The sequence below is a fragment of the Heloderma suspectum genome, chromosome 4 (genome assembly GCF_057233095.1).
Source record: "Heloderma suspectum isolate Gila_16-S chromosome 4, 16-S_ref, whole genome shotgun sequence".
Lineage (NCBI taxonomy): Eukaryota > Metazoa > Chordata > Lepidosauria > Squamata > Helodermatidae > Heloderma > Heloderma suspectum.
In genome coordinates, this window is record NC_139461.1 from 222,513,024 (window position 1) to 222,530,635 (window position 17,612).

The 17,612-nt window shown below is 47.4% G+C and overlaps 1 protein-coding gene across 8 annotated transcripts in view; it reads left to right on the plus strand.

Moving 5' to 3' along the window:
* The window catches only part of DAB1 (DAB adaptor protein 1), a 911,155-nt gene that overhangs the window by 183,527 nt on the left and 710,016 nt on the right, over window positions 1-17,612 (plus strand). The window lies entirely within an intron of this gene.

A 17,612-nucleotide genomic window follows, 5' to 3' on the forward strand; every position in this document is an offset into this window, starting at 1 on the left:
ATTGAGGATTTTGTTTTCTGTGCATAGCAGGGTGTCGGGTAGATGAATATTGTCATCTGAAATGCACCATGTGAAGCATTTAAGTTTAGAACTGAGATTTGAGATAGAAAAATAGAGGAAGGGAGTTTGATGTAATCAGCCATTTGTCTATCTGGATTCCTGCTGCTTGTTCATAAATCACCACAGTGACCTGAGCCAGCAGCCTGATGGTAGCTAATGCACGCCATTTAATCTTACACACTCAGGACATCATGGGAGCCAGGCGTGCTATCAACATGCAGTTTTAATTAATATTTTCTTTTTATATAATGTATGTGGGTTGGTGTTTTTTTTTAATCCTTCTGCGAAAAATCTACATAATTAAGATAGTAAACCTACACACAATTTCTGTGGCTTTCTTTTTAGCTAATTCTGTAGAATTTATTAGCTGGAGGTAACTGCAAAAGGAAATGACAATTTCTTTTCATGACCTTTTACCTCCGCTGTTAACCCATGCACTTTAATACTTTTTATCTTCTCTGTTTTCACAATGTGCTGTATTCAGGCATGCGCTAGAGTCACAATATTAAAGGTAGAGGAAGAGAAATGGTAAAATGTTCTGCATTTTGTCCTATATAAGGACTTTAAAATTTACTCTGATTTTTTCTTCCATCATTTATCATTATTCTGTCTTCACTATGATGGCTATAATCCAGTTATCATTAGGAGATAGCCAGGAGGGTGTGGAAATGTACACTAACTAGGTAGCTGTAGCATTCAGTAAGGCTGGTGCAATCAGTCTTTGGACCAGAAAAGCTGAGCAGACCTGGATGTCTAAAAGACTGGGTCCTTGGCCTCCAATCAGTATATGTACAGTATACCTCAGGGGTGCTGAACCCCAAATCAGCACTCCTGAGTTTCCAACAAGGCCCTCTGGGAGTTCTATAGATGGCCACACACCCTCCCCTGGCCCCACCGCTTTCCCCCCAACCACCAATCATTTCGTGGTCTCCCAGCTTTTGTGTAGTTCTTCCCCTATTCTAAAAGGTTGAAATGCTTCTCTGAAGGCATAAGAGCTTTAAGCTAAAATATGCTGGTATTTTTGCCCTGCCCCTTTTGCCTTTGGCCCCACCCACCACTGGAGCGCAGTCCCCAACACCTTCTCTGAACTGGAATTCGGCCCTCGGGCTGAAAGAGGTTCAGCACCACTCCTGTACCTGGATGATCTGGTCAGGAGTTAGATTTTCTCCTTTTTTAAAAAAATCAGTTTTTTATTGTGAGTTTCAACAAAACAAACCCACAAAAACATAACAAAACCAAAAAAATGAAAATAAAACAACGTACTCTAAAGTCCTCCATTTCAAATATTTCAACTTTCTAGAGGGGGTAAAAAGGAAAAAAAGAATAGATTACACGTAAATGTCAGTAAAAGCAGACCAGATATCCAAATACACATCCATTTGCAAGTGACACCTATATACCACTTTTTAGGGATGGCGGAGAATTTCTCCATGGACTCTGGGAGGGCCGGATTCTTAGAATCTGGACCACCCCACCCTGCTACCCCGCGAAGTCCAACCCGGCAGGATCCTGCCTGGCACCTCCGGGTCCGGGTCCAGCTGGGTCCATCTGCGGCCGGTCTTTGGACACGAATGGCGTCCTGCCTAGCGGATGCCATTTGCATCCCTTCCCCTTCCTGTGATAGGCTACGTAAATCTTTACGTAGCCTATCACGGTAAAGAGCAGGGACACAAATGGCATGTGCTTCGCCATTTGTCTCACTTCCCCTTCCCGTGATAGGCTACATAAGCTTTAGATTTACATAGCCTATCATGGGAAGGGGAAGGGATGCAAATGGCATCTGCTAGGCCAGACGCCATTTCCGTCCAAAGACAGGCCATGGCCAGAAGTCTGGCTTTGGCCGACCCTGGCCGGCAGCTCTGTGAGGTTGCCGCGGAACACAGCCAGCCAGGGAGGATTCCGGGGGGGAGGACCGGATTGCCTCCCCCCCCACAGAACCCCCAGCAGACTCCAGGGAAGGGGGGTTCATATACCCCTACACTTTTTCAAATGTTTCTAGTGTTGTGAAGTCTTCAATCCATTGAATTATAGGTGGTGAGCTTTTATCATTCCGGTATTGTAGTATCAGTCTTTTAGAAACCACAAGGGCGCGAAAAATCAATTTATGCTGACCATGTGTTACATTCCAAAAAGCAGGTAAATAGTTTAAGGGAACATGTACATCAGTAAATATTAAAGAGCTTTCCAATACAAAGTTTATCCATATGATAACTTCTTTCCAAAAGGAGGCAACTATTGGGCGTTTCCAAAACATATGAATAAAAGAAGCATGAACTGCATTACACCTCCAACAATTAGCCGAGTTTGACAAACCTTTGTTAAAGAGATGTTGTGGGATCTAGGGATGGGCAGATTCCCTACCTGTTCTTCTGCTTGGGAATCCGCCCATGGGGGGAGGCGATCCGTCCCTCCCTCTGGAACCCTCATTGGCTGGCTCCGCTCTGTGGCGATTCTGTGGAGCCGACGGCCCACTCTGAAGCACCAGCAATACGGCCACCATGCTGTATCGCTGGCTGAGGGGGATTGACTGCGGGCACAAATGGCATCCAGGACACTATTTGTGGCCGTAAAGGTCTTAGTTTAAGCTAAATGAAGCCATTTACGGCTGCATTTACCTTAAACTAAGACCTTTATGGCTGCAAATGGCATACTGGATGCCATTTGCATCCGCGGTCAATCCCCCTTAGCCAGTGATACGGCATGGTGGGTGTATTGCTGGTGCTCTGGAGCTGGAGACTCCGGCCGAAGAGGATTCCGCAGTAAGGTGGAGGTAAGTGCTCCGTTCCGCCACAGACTCCAGGGGGCTGGATTCTTTAGAATCCGGCCTCATTGGGGTCCATGGCAGAATTCTCTGCCATCCATAGTGGGATCTGATAGACCTGAAACAAAAGTTTTTGCTGAATAAGATGTAACCGGAGGTCCATAGAAATATCATTTGTATATGCCAAAGGAGACTGAGGCATTAAAAGCAGCAGGACTGAATCACGATACCAACAAATGTTTCAATTGCAAATACTGCTGTTCAGCTGTAGCAGGCAAATCAAATTTATCTTACAAAGTTGAAAATGGCAAAAACTCATCATTAACACTAGGGGTGTACGAAACCCCACTTAACTGGCTCCGCTGGGTTCCATGGGGGGGAGGCGATCCGGTCCTCCCCCCGGAATCCTCGATGGGGGGCAGGTGATCCAGTCCTCCCCCCTGGAATCCTGCCCGGCCAGCTCCGCTCCGCGGCCAGTCCACAGAGCTGCCAGCTGGGCCGATCTGCAGCAGGGCCCCCATCTGCTGCCGGGCTGCTGGGGATGCAAGTGGCATCCTGTGTAGGGGACACGATTTGCGTCCCTACACTAGGCCGTGATAGGCTACGTATATATTTACGTAGCCTATCACGGCTAAAGCAGGGACGCAAATGGTGTCCCCTACGCCATTTGTGTCCCTGCTGTAGCCATGATAGGCTACGTAAATATTTACGTAGCCTATTACAGCTAAAGTGGGGATACAAATGGCGGCTGCTACCCCATTTGCATCCCTGCCTTTTGCCATGATAGGCTACGTAAGTATCTACGAAGCCTATCACGGCTTGGCATTTGCAGCCGCAGTCCAGCAGTGGCCGGAAGACAACCCGGAGCTGCCGTCACTGCCAGGTAGGCTCTGTCCCAGGGGGATTCTGTGGGGTGGCGGGGGGGATTGCCCCGTTCTGCCAGAGACTCCGGGGGGGGGGTGGATTCTAAAGAATCAGGGCTCACTGGAGTCCGTGGCGGAATTCTCCAACATCCCTAATCAACACCCAGTAATTGATCCAGGGTAAAGATCATTTTTGTTGTTCAGTCATTAAGTCGTGTCCAATTCTTCGTGACCCCATGGACCATAACACGCCAGGCCTTCCTGTCCTCTGCTCTCTTTACAGCATTGGATTTTCTTTTCACCACGAGACACATCCACAGCTGAGTGTCCTTTCGGCTTTGGCCCAGCCGCTTCACTCTTTCTGGCGCTACTTGGAAATTCCCTCTGCTCTTCCCCAGTAGCATATTGGACACCTTCTGACCTGAGGGGCTCATCTTCCAGCGTCATCTCTTTTAGCCTTGTGATACGTTCCATGGGGTTTTCTTGGCAAGGATACTGGAGTGGGTTGCCATTTCCTTCTCCAGTGGGCCACATTTTGTCAGAACTCTCTGCCATGACCTGTCTGTCTTGGGTGGCCCTGCACGGCATAGCTTATGGCTTCACTGAGTTACGCGAGCCCCTTCGCCACAAGAAGGCAGTGATCCATGAAGGGGAAGATCATTTCAGAGATCATTAAAGATCAGCAGACCCACCACAGAAACATTTTCTTTGCTATTCTTAGTTCTGGATTTCCCCCGAAACTCAATTTGGCATGGGAAAATGGGTCAAACTGTAATTGGTGTGACTTTATATGCCACACTTCTCTAACTGCCAAGATCGTGGGAGGAGCTCTGTCTCCTTAATATGCCGAGAACCTAATGCCATCCATTTGGAGAGAGGCTCCAGACAGGAAGATTCCAAAACTGACCAAGGTGGAAAATCAAATCTGAGTGGAAAAGACCAAAATTTAGAACAGGTCAGCAAATAAGCCCAATGATAAATAGCAAGATCCAGAAAGCCAACCCCACCTTCTTTAATTCCTAGCTGCATCCTTTTCAAATATATTCTTGGTGGAAGAAATATTTGCCAGGTATAAGTAAGGGGATCCCACATTTAACATAAACAATTCAAGGTATAGTATTCTTCTTAAGTATATTAACCTTATGCCATAAACTCAGCTTTAAAGATGCCCATCTATCTATATCTCATGAAATATTGTTAATCAACTTATTTAAATTTAACTTAATCATTTAAGATATCTCTCTAGGAATAATTATTCCCAAATAAGTAATAAACTCTGGGCAGTGTTGAAATTGCCAATTGGTTAATACACTAGAGTATACCCTATCTCCAATTGGCATTATTTCCAAATTTGACCAATTAATTGAATAGCCAGACAAATCAGCAAAAGTAGTAAGCAATTTAATCAAAGCTGGAACTGATGACTGGAGTTTCAAAATAAACAACAAAAGATAATCAGCATAAAGGCTAATTTTAAATTCAAAGCCAGAATGCACAAATTCATGAATACTACTATTTTGTCTAACAGCACACGCCAGGGGTTCCAAGCATAAGTCGAATATCAATGGAAAAAGTGGACAAGCTTGCCTGGTGCCCTGTCCCAAGTTTTAAAAAAAGAAAAAAGAAAATAATCTGCTAGTCATTACTCTGGCTCTTGGGGGTCTTCTCCTTTGTTGAAGTCCTTTGAAGAATATAGATATTGCTTATGGATCACCTGTCAAGCCACCCTTTGCTCTAGCATTTTCTAACAGATTGAAAAAGTGTCAGCTGCAGTCCCAGGTCATCTATGAGCCTCTTCTGCTTTGCTTCTGCTTTATGTCTGTAGCCTCTGCAGTTGAAAAAAAAAATGCTGCTTATGTCTTCTCAGGCCTTCGTAATGATGTCATTGTATGGGATGCATAGTAAATCATTCAGCCTGGTGGTGCCCATTCTCATCAGCTAACTGCTGTGTCAAGAACTAACACATTTGTCGGTGAAGCTTGACTTTTCCAGCCTCGAGGGTTGCTCACAGTGCCTTTTAAATTTGACAGGGCAGGGACAAATTCAGCAGGTGACCCCTGTGCTGCTTTATGGCATTGGCCCAGGTCACAGGTCACAATGACCCAGGGTTTTTTTTTAAAACCACCACCACCCTGGGTTGTTGTGAAGTGGATGAGAATGAGGGAGTGTGTGTGCTCCTGCTGCCTGATTGCTCCTCCTGCAAGCGAGAGGGCGTGAACAACCCAGGCATGCTCTGTCCTTGGATTGTTTAGCGTTGTGTGCAAATGAGGAACTCTGGGTTGTTCGGGGAGAGACAACCCAGAGTTGGAATCTGGTCAGAGATGGATTCCACCCTCTGCAGTGGTAAATTTTGAAGTGCAAGTTCTCATCACGCTATTCCCCATAGCCACACTATGGAGAGTCCAAGCATGCAGGCAGCTGTATTGATCCATATAAACAAACCAGATTTAGCCATTTTGATCTCCACCAGGAGCAGGTCTTTTGCAAATGTAGAGTGGAATCCTATGCAGGTTTCAACAGAAAAAGGTCCTATGACTGGCTGGGGCATGCTGGGAGTTGTAGGAGTTTTTTCTGTTGAAACCTGCATAGAGTTGCACCCTTAATGTGCCTTAATTGCCCATTCAGGACAAAGGTGTCCCCACATACTTTGCATCACTACAAGGAACAATATAGTCTTGCTGGGAAAATTTATTTCCCCTCCAGCGACTGTGAGGATTGCTGCTAAGCTCAGAGGGAACAGGGAATTCTGAGGGGAGGGGCAGATGATGTCAGTGTCTCTGCTAATAATAATAATAAAAAAGTCCCAGCTCTGTGTCCCTGTGAGACCTGGCTTCACTGCAGTACTGAACCCGATGTTAGACCTCTGCCTGAGACCCGGGAAGGCAGCTGCTACTAGAAAGAGCAGGCTAGAGGGACAAATAGTCTGACCTGATATAAAGCAACTTCTTATGAAATATTAACATTATCCACTCAAAACTTGAAACACTCCAAACAATCACAGAAGCTTGCCCATCACAGATGTAGCTTAGCTTAGCTTGAAGCATGGATTTTATATCAATAGGTTCTGGGCATGCTTAAATGGTACTTCACTCTTCCTTCCCATCCATTGTTCAGTTCCCAGATGTCTCAGCAATCATATTGCAAGTTGCCTTTTCCAACAATTACGCCCCCCCGCCACACACATAGACATTCTGCTTGGACATAGTGGATGAAAAAAAGTATCTCATTGCTTGTGCCCAGCAGTCTTCGGTGAACACTGTCTGATGCCTGATTTTGCTGGCTTAAGTGGGTGTATTAAGGTGGCTAAATAGAAGAGTAGAAAACTCTGTAGATACTAATATATATATATATATATATATATATATATATATATATGAAGGGTGCACTGCACATTATACACAAATCTATGTAATGAAGCATGTGATTTTGAGCAGAGCAGTGTCTGGGAAAGGAATGCGTAACCCTTTCACCATTGGCAGAAAGCAGACAGGACAAAGAAGGGAGGGTTTTTGTGTTTTTGTGTGGCAGTGCTATACAGGAAGAAGCTACATGATTTGTCAATGGACTAAATACAGGGAGGAAAGGAGAGGAGAAATCAAACATAAAGCCAAGGTTTTGTCTCTGATCAACAGGGTGGATGTCAACATTGTCAATGGTTATGAATACATGAAGAGGCAAAGTTTCATTGGGGGACAGAGGGTGGAAACAAAATTGTGCGGGGTCACACACAAACACACCTGCCCCCAGTTATGCATACATACCAGTGTCTTCCAGTTGGGAAAAAAATCCCTGTTAATTATTATCTGCTTATCACATTTGCAGATGACACAAAATTGGGTGGGATAGCTAATACTTTGGAAGACAGAAACAAAATTCAAAGTAGGGGTGGACGAAAGTCACTTACCTGTCCTCGAAGGACATTCGCGGTGGGGGGGAGGCGCTTCGCTGCTCCCCCCACGAAGTTCAGGCCGGGGGGGGGAGGCTTCCCGCCTCGCCCCAGCCGAAATTCAGGCCGGGGAGGAGGCTTCCCGCCTCGCCCGGCCGCGAACGCGAAAGTTAAAAAAAAAAAAAAAAAAAAACGCCCCCTGATAGGCTACGTGATGATTCACGTAGCCTATCACGGCTAGATCTGCAAAGTCAGCCATGATAGGCTACATCAATCGTCACGTAGCCTATCACGGGTGACTTAAAAAAAAAAAGCGCGTACGCTAATGGCGGCCCCCATAGGGAGCCGCCATTCGCGTTCCTTATTTAGTCGCTGTAGTCTACGTAAATGTTTACATAGACTACGGCGAAAATAAGGGCAACGCAAATAGCGTTGCCCTTATTTTCGCCGTAGTCTATATAAATCTTTACGTAGACTACAGCGACCAAATAAGGAACGGGAATGGCGGCTCCCTATGGGGGCCACCATTATCCGTACACACTTCTTTTTTTTTTTTAAAGTCACCCGTGATAGGCTACGCCAATCGTCACGTAGCCTATCACGGCTGACTTTGCAAATCTAGCCGTGATAGGCTACGTGAATCGTCATGTAGCCTATCAGGGGGCATTTTTTTTTTTTATTGCAATGGCGGCGGCAGCAGCCGGTCAAAAGACCGGCTGCCGCTCCCGCCCCGCTCGAACACCCGCCGAACCGCCGGCCAGACCCGCCGCCGGGAGGGACATTCGGCGAAGGTAAGTCCTGTCCCGGGGGGGGTGCGGGGTGCGGGGAGGTTTGGAGGATTTCTCCCCGAAACTTGTTCGGGGGGCCGAACACGTTGGCGCTCGGCCCCCCAAAGTTTCGGGGAGAAATTCTCCGCCAACCCTAAAAAGTGATCTTGATAGACTGGAACGCTGGGCAGAAAACAACAGAATGACATTTAATAGGGAGAAATGCCAAGTTCTGCACCTAGGAAAAAGAAACCAAATGCACAGTTACAAGATGGGGAATACATGGTTCAACAACACTACAAGCGAGAAGGATCTTGGAATTGTTGTCGGTCACAAGCTGAATATGAGGCAACAATGGGATGTGGCTGCAAAAAAGGCAAATGCTCTTTTGGGCTGCATTAATAGAAGCATAGCTTCCAAATCCCAGGAAGTACTAGTTCCCCTCTACTCAGCACTGGTTAGGCCTCATCGTAGGGATGGGGGAGAATTTCTCCCCGAAACTTCGGGGGGCCGAGCGCCAACGCATTCGGTCCTCCGAAGGTTGTTTGGGAAGAAATTCTCCGCCCCCTCGCCCCCCGCCCTCCCTGGGATGGGACTTACCTTTCATGAATGTCCCTCCCAGCGGCGGGTCCCAGCGGCAGTTCGGCAGGTCTTCGTCAGGGGCGGGGGCAGCAGCCGGTCTTTCGACCGGCTGCCACCGCCGCCATTACAAGCAAAGTAAACAAAAAAAAAATGCCCCTGTGATAGGCTACGTAACGATTAACGTAGCCTATCACGGGTAGATTTGCAAAGTCAGCCGTGATAGGCTACGTTAATCGTCACGTAGCCTATCACGGGTGACTTAAAAAAAAAAAGCGCGTACGACTAATGGCGGCCCCCATCGGGAGCTGCCATTTGCGTTCCTTATTTGGTCCCTGTAGTCTACGTAAAGATTTACATAGACTACGGCGAAAATAAGGACAACGCAAATAGCGTTGCCCTTATTTTCGTTGTAGTCTACGTAAATCTTTATGTAGACTACAGGGACCAAATAAGGAACGCGAATGGCGGCTCACTATGGGGGCCGCCATTTGTGTACGCACTTTTTTTTTTTTTCCAAAGTCACCCGTGATAGGCTACGTGACGATTAACGTAGCCTATCACGGCTGACTTTGCAGATCTAGCCGTGATAGGCTACGTTAATCGTTACATAGCCTATCACAGGGGCGTTTTTTTTTTCTTTTGAAGTTCATGGCTGGGGAGACGGGGCGCTTCTCCCCGGCCTGAATTTTGGCCAGGCGAGGCGGGAAGCCTCCCCCCCCAGCCTGAACTTCGGGGGGAGCAGCGAAGCGCCTCCCCCCCCACCGCGAAGCAAGCTGCGAGACCAGGTAAGTGACTTTTGTGCACCCCTAATCTGGAGTACTGTGCCAGTTCTGGGCACCACACTTAAAGAAGGATGCAGACAAACTGGAGAGGGTTCAGAGGAGGGCAACAAAGATGATCAGGGGACTGGAAACAAAGCCCTATGAAGAGAGCCTGAAAGAACTGGGCATGTTTAGCCTTGAGAAGAGAAGACTGAGGGGAGATATGATAGCGCTCTTCAAGTACTTGAAAGGTTGACACAGAGAGGAAGGCCAGGATCTCTTCTCCATCATCCCAGAGTGCAGGACATGGAATAATGGGCTCAAGGTACAGGAAGCCAGATTCTGGCTGAGCATCAGGAAAAACTTCCTGACTGTTAGAGCAAATACGACAATGTTAGGGATGTACGAAAGTGACTTACCTTTAATGAAATTTGATTCAAGGTGGGGGGGAGGCACTCCGTTCCTCCCCCCCGAAATTCTGGCGGGGGGGGAGGCGCTCCATCCCTCCCCCTCCGAATCCTGGCCGGCCGGGTGCGCAAATGGCGGTGGCCGTAGCCACCGCCGTTTGCGTCCCTGCAGTCAGCCGTGATAGGCTACGTAAATGTTTACGTAGCCTATCATGGCTGATTTAAAGGAAAAAACAAACAAACGCACGTATGCAAATGGCGGCGCCCATGGGCGCCACCATTTTCGTTCCTTATTTTGACACGTCTTAGTCTACATAAACATTTACGTAGACTACGGCGAAAATAAGGGGAACGCAAATAGCGTAGCGTCTATGCTATTTGCGTTCCCCTTATTTTTGCCATCTTAGTCTACGTAAATGTTTACGTAGACTGAGACGTGTCAAAATAAGGAACGCTAATGGCAGCGCCCATGGGCGCCGCCATTTGCGTATGCGCGTTTTATTTCCCTTTAAATCAGCCGTGATAGACTATGTAAACATTTACGTAGTCTATCACGGTATTTTTTTTAAAAACCTAGCCGTGATAGGCTACGTAAATCTTTACGTAGCCTATCATGTTTTTTTTTTTTACTGGAAATGGTGGCGGTGGCAGCCGTTCAGAAGACCAGCAGCCGCCGCCGCTGAACCGCCGCCGGAGCCGCCGCCAGAGCAGCCGCCAGGAGGAGGATTTGCCCAAGGTAAGTCCTGCCGGGGGTTGGGGGCGGCGGGGGGGGCAGACCGTTTCGCCACCAATTTTGGGGGGCCGAATGCGCTGGCATTCGGCCTCCCCAAGATTCGTGGTGAAATTCTCTGACATCCCTAACAATGGAACCAATTACCTAGGGAGATAGTGGGCTCTCCCACACTGGAGGCATTCAAGATGAGGCTGGACAGCCATCTGTTAGGGATGCTCTGACTTGGATTCCTGCATTGAGCAGAGGGTTAGACTCGATGGCCTTGTGGGCCTCTTCCAACCCTACTATTCTATGATTCTAAGAGATAGAAACCGTGGGAGAGGAACCTGCACGCTGTTCAGAGGAGCAACCAGGGGGGGAGCCCCTCCCGGTACACATTCCTGAGAGTGATACTGACCCTGGCAGGGGGACGAAGGCACAACAGCAGGTTCTGGATGCTAGGCGCTGGCGCAGTGTCAAGCAGGAAATGGCGGGCACTCAGCCCACTTGGCACGATGGCAATAGCGGCGCCTCAATGCCCCATGGGAAAGGGGTGGACTCTCTCCTCCTAATCTATAAGTACAGAGGTTTCCCGCCTTCCCCTCCAAATGGAAATCAACTGATTCCTAAGGTTAGAACCCCTGAGTAGGCAGCTCTCTTAAGTCTCACTCGTAGGATCAAGCAATTAGCATCTGTAAGCTTCATTAGGTTGAATGGGAATAAAGCCTTGGAAAAGAGCCCTATTGTCTGCATGTTGATTCTGGCTACCTGAGGATTTCAGAAGGCAGCAGGGGCGACCTCCCAACACTTGGGCCTATTATTCCATGTCCTGCGTTCTGGAATGAAGTTTTTCCTGATGCTCAGCCGGAATCTGGCTTCCTGTACCTTGAGCCCATTATTTTGAGTCATCTGCAAATTTGATCAGCATTCCCTGCACCTCCTCCTCCAAGTCATTAATACAAATGTTGAAGAGCACTGGGCCCAGGACTGAGCCCTGCGGTACCCCACTCATTACCTCTCCCCAGTTTGAGAAGGTCCCATTGATAAGCACTCTTTGAGTCTGATTCTGTGGCCAACTGTTGATCCACTGGATCATTGTTTCCAGTGGTTCCACTGTCCGTCTTGGGTGGCCCTGTACGGCATAGCTTATGGCTTCACTGAGTTACACAAGCTCCTTTGCCACAACAAGGCAGTGATCTTCTATTAATGCTGCCCAAAATAACATTTGCCTTTTTTGCAGCCATATCACATTGTTGGCTCATATTCAGCTTGTGATCTACAACAGTTCCAAGATCCTTCTCTCTTGTAGTGTTGTTGAGCCATGTATTCCCCATCTTGTAACTGTGCATTTGGTTTCTTTTTCCTAGGTGTGGAACTTGGCATTTATCCCTATTAAATTTCATTCTGTTGTTTTCTGCCCAGCGCTCCAGTCTATCAAGATCACTTTGAATTTTGTTTCTGTCTTCCAAAGTATTAGCTATCCCGCCCAATTTTGTGTCATTTGCAAATATGATCAGCATTCCCTGCACCTCCTTGTCCAAGTCATGAATAAAAATGTTGAAGAGCACTGGGCCCAGGACTGAGCCCTGCAGTACCCCACTCATTACCTCTCCCCAGTTTGAGAAGATCCCACTGATAAGCACTCTTTGTGTCTGATTCTGTAGCCAACTGTGGATCCACCTGATAGTTGTTTCATCTAGCCCACTTTGAGCTAGTTTGCTCATCAGGATATCATGGGTAGGGATAGATGGATTCCCTACCTTCTGGTCCATGGGGGAATCCGCCCCAGGGGGAGTTGATCTGTTCCTCCCCCCCCCCCACAGAATCCTCTGGAGTGGCTCCGCATTGGGAGGATTTCGTGCGCTGGCAATACGGTAATGGCAGCCAGAGGAATGCTGGGAGGAATACAGCTGCAAGTGGTATTCCACTTGCGGCTGTAAAGCCCTGAATTTAACCTAATTGCAGCTGTTTACGGCTCTATTTAGGTCAAACAGCCGGCCTACTGTTCTGCAGGGAATCCTCAGCTTGCTGTTGCTTCTGTTCTTCACATTGCTGCTGTAGTTCCACCGTTCTGTCCAAGAACTCTTCTTGTTGTCTTAGAATCATAGAATTATAGAATAGTAGGGTTGGAAGGGGCCTACAAGGCCATCGAGTCCAACCCCCTGCTCAGTGCAGGAATCCAAGTCAGAGCATCCCTGACAGATGGCTGTCCAGCCTCGTCTTGAACGCCTCCAGTGTGGGAGAGCCCACTTCCAAAGTATGTTTCTGTCTTCCAAAGTATTAGCTCTCCTGCCCAATTTGGTGTCGTTTGCAAATTTGATCAGCATTCCCTGCACCTCCTCCTCCAAGTCATTAATAAAAATGTTGAAGAGCACTGGGCCCAGGACTGAGCCCTGCGGTACCCCACTCGTTACCTCTCCCCAGTTTGAGAAGGTCCCATTGATAAGCACTCTTTGAGTCCAATTCTGTAGCCAACTGTGGATCCACCGGATCGTTGTTTCATCTAGCCCACTTTGAGCTAGTTTGCTCATCAGGATATCATGGGGTACTTTGTCGAAAGCTTTGCTGAAGTCGAGGTATATGATGTCTACAGCATTCCCACGGTCTACAAGGGAGGTTACTTGATCCAAAAATGAGATCAGATTTGTCTGGCAGGACTTGTTTTTGACAAATCCATGTTGGCTTTGAGTAATCACGGCATTGTTGTCAAGGTGCTTACAAATGGTTTGCTTTATCATTTGCTCCAGAATTTTCCCTGGGATTGATGTCAGACTGACTGGTCTGTAGTTCCCAGGTTCCTCCTTTTTACCCTTTTTGAAGATAGGGACAACATTAGCCCTCCTCCAGTCATCTGGCACTTCCCCCGTCCTCCATGATTTCTCAAAGAGAATAGACAGCGGTTCTGAGAGTTCTTCTGTCAGTTCATTTATTACTCTAGGATGAAATTCACCTGGCCCTGGAGATTTGAACTCATTCAAAGTAATTAGGTGTTCCTTGACCATATGCCTATCGATCTCAAGCTGCAATCCTGCCCCTTCAGCCTGCGCTTCGCCTTTGCAAGGGGGGTCATAGACCCTCTTTTGGGAGAAGACTGAGCCAGAGTAGGAATTGAGCACCTCTGCCTTTTCTTTGTCATCTGTTATCGTTTTGCCATCCTTATTTAATAGCTGAACAACCATTTCTTTCCTCTGCCTTTTACTATGCACGTAGCTGAAGAAAGACTTTTTGTTGTTTTTAGCATCCCTCGCTAGCCTCAGCTCGTTCTCAGCTTTAGCCTTCCTGATGCCATCCCTGCAATTCTGTGCTACCTGCCTGTACTCTTCCTTTGTTACTTGGCCCCCTTTCCACTTCCTATATGTGTCCTTTTTTGTTTTCAGGTCATCCCTAAGCTGTATGTGAAGCCACATGGGCTTCTTCTGTTGTCTTCCACCTTTTCTTCTGGTTGGAATTGTTTGTGATTGTGCCTTGAGAATTTCCTTTTTTAAAAGCTCCCACCCATCTTGGACTCCTTTTCTTGTTAGCGTCACTTGCCATGGGACCTTACTGATCATTGTTCTGAGTTTATTAAAATCAGCTTTCCTAAAATCCAGGGTACACGTTTTACTACACTCAGCTTTTGCTTCCCTTAGAACCAAGAACTCAAGTGCAACATGGTCGCTTTCCCCCAGAGTTCCTGTAACTGCTACTTTATCCACTAAGTCATCCATTGTTACCCCCAACTTTACATCTCCCTTCCCTGTAGGATTCAGTTTAAAGCCCTTCTGATGAAGTTCTTCATGCTGTGGCCAAACACATTCTTCCCAGAGGGTCGACAGTCATTGCTCCATTCCACGTACTTTTTGTTCCAGCAGCGTAATCAACTCGCACTTGTTGCATGTGTAGGCCATGTTGTTCTCAGGCAAGAAAACAAACATTGCACACACCTTGCAGGTCACCACCACTGGAGAGTTTGTCCTTCCATAGTCTCTTTTCCTTTTTGTGTCTAGCTTTCTAATTGTTCTAGAGTAGCCTGTGCCTGGTCCTCTGCTCACTGGAGGTTAAAAACAGAGTCCCACTGGTATGGAAGTATGTGTTACAAGACAAATAAATTTTAAAAAATGAAAAAATGTTATTTTTAAATGAAAAATAATAATGTTAGGGGCTTCCCCCTTGACCTCCCCTGCTGAACTCCCCTGGCCAACTCCTGTTTGCTCCCCCTGTCCTCTTGCTCTGATTGCTTGCTCTCTGGGAGCATGCTTGCTTCTATAGTCCCTAGACCAGCTGGAGTAGCTTCCTCTGCTCTGCTCAGCTGGGAGGAGGGAAACAGACTGAAACTTCCTGGACACACAGCTGCTGGGAGTACTCAGGCCACCCCTCACTGCCCCAATTCAATTGGAGCTCTCAGGAGCACCTGATGAGCTCACAGCCACTCAGAAGGAAAAGAACAGCCCCTTGGGCTTCCTCCAGCCCACTTACCTCTTTGCCTCTGTCTCCTTTGTCTCCTTTGTCTCTTCTTCCATTTAGAATGGCAGGAGGGCTCTCCAAAGAGAATTAATTGAAAAGCACTGCTAAATTCTAGACAAATGGTAGATTCCACACATTTTTTTAAACCCTGGGGACCATTCAGGGCACAAAAGGAGAAGATAAAAAGCTCAGAGGGACTATTGGTACTGAATGAAGCTCCCTAGCTGCAACAATCAGCAGCTGAATAGTCACTAACCAGGCCTTCTCTTACAGCTTCATAGTTTCAGAGCTTTATTTAAGATCAAGCTAGTATATTTTTAACTTGTCTAATGAAGGCTTCTCCTGGTGTGGTTGCTGTCTAGCTGAAGCACTAGGGCTGCTCTTTGGACAAAAACAGCAAAATTATGCAGCTAGATGTCATCATGATTTGGTTCCCCAGTGGCAACTATACTGCTGGGAAACACATGACCCTGAGGGGCATCCTTTGTGGCTGCTCTTCAGTTAAGGAACTCTCTGAGAAGTCCACCAAATAATGAGTCTGGTCTTCTGGTTGGGTTGGTGGCTAGTCAGGAGAACACAAGTAGGGCATTGTCATAGTACCATACATACATCATATGTTTTTGTCCTGTTGTGTATGTCCCTAGAGTAGCCATACTCCTGCCACTCCCCTGGGTCATTAGTAGTTCTATCTCTAGGTGGTTCAGGAACAGATGTATCTTGTCTCTGACCAAATCATATACTAAGGCACCATGTGGTGCACACACAGACACAATGGCTGCAGAGGTACATTTGACTCATTGATAGGGATGTTGGAAAAATTCACAATGGATTCAAATTAGTTCAGATTTCTGTAAATTTGACCTGCAGATTCTGCAGCAGACTGACTTTTTCTGAGCCACATGGATCCCATGGATTTGCAGACTGTTGTTGTTGTTGTTGTTTTACCGTGCGGGTAGGGATGTACGAAAGTCACTTACCTTTCGGGGATTATGCTAATGGTTGGGGGGGCGTTCCATCCCTCCCCCCAGAATCCTCGCCAGGGGGGAGGCACTCTGTTCCTCCCCCCGCCGGAATCCTCACTGGCCGGCTCCGCTCTGCAGGGATTCTGCGGAGCTGCCGGCTGGCTCCGCCAGCAGCCGGACATCCGGCCGCTGGCTAGCAGGGACGCAAATGGCGGCAGCTGTAGCCGCCGCCGTTTGCGTCCCTGCAGTCAGCTGTGATAGGCTATGTAAATGTTTACGTAGCCTATCATGGCTGATTTAAAAGAAAAAAAATCCGCACATATGCAAATGGCGGCGCCCATGGGCGCTGCCATTTGCGTTCCTTATTTGGCACATCTTAGTCTACGTAAACATTTATGTAGACTAAGACATGCCAAAATAAGGAACGCAAATGGCGGCGCCCATGGTCGCCGCCATTTGTGTATGCATGTTTTTTCTTTTTCTTTTAAATCAGCCGTGATAGGCTACGTAAACATTTACGTAGCCTATCACGGTGTTTTTAAAAAATCTAGCCATGATAGGCTACGTAAATCTTTACGTAGCCTAACACTTTTTTTGTTTGTTTGTTTGTGTGTTTTACTGGAAATGGCGGTGGCGGCAGCCGGTCGGAAGACCGGCCGCCACAGCTGCCACCGCTGCCGCCACCGCCGAACCACCACCGGAGCTGCTGCCAGAGCCGCCGCTGCCAGGAAGATCCGCCCCAGGTAAGTGCCGTCCCGGGGGTGGCAGGGGGGGTGGCAGACTGTTCCGCCACCGATTTCGGGGGGCCGAATGCAGTGGCATTCGGCCTCCCCGAGATCCGTGGCGGAATTATCTGACATCCCTATGTGCGGGGGGGATTTGCATACTTGCACCAATGCGCATTTGCATAAATGGAACAAAATTCTCATACACCCCCTCTTGCAAAATCCAGTTCTGTCAATTCTCACAACAGAACGAAAGACTCCTGACAATCCGTGAACGACAGACAGAACAGATTTAACAAAATCTATATTTCCCTAGCCATTGATAACACATTGACAGATAATTATGTTCCTTTTCATATTTATTTTAACCAGGACAACAAGCACAATCTTTGCTTATCAATTGCTGCAGGCATCCAAATGCTGCAACATATCTTCCTTCCCAAAAAGTGCTCCTGTTCAGGGAGCTAGCCGTTCCCTCCAAGTAGGGGATTCTGCTATCTGCCTGTCTCCCCCGAATCTGTTTTTCTTTTGTAATAGTCACTAAATTGTGTGGTTACTGAGCTTGCTCAGCTCTCCTTAAGCTGATGGGTGGGGGGATATACTTTTTGCAGTATTGCAAACTTTGGAGTCTGGGTCCCAAAACAAATCTTGGAGTCCCCCCATCCCCCGTAAATGTACTGATA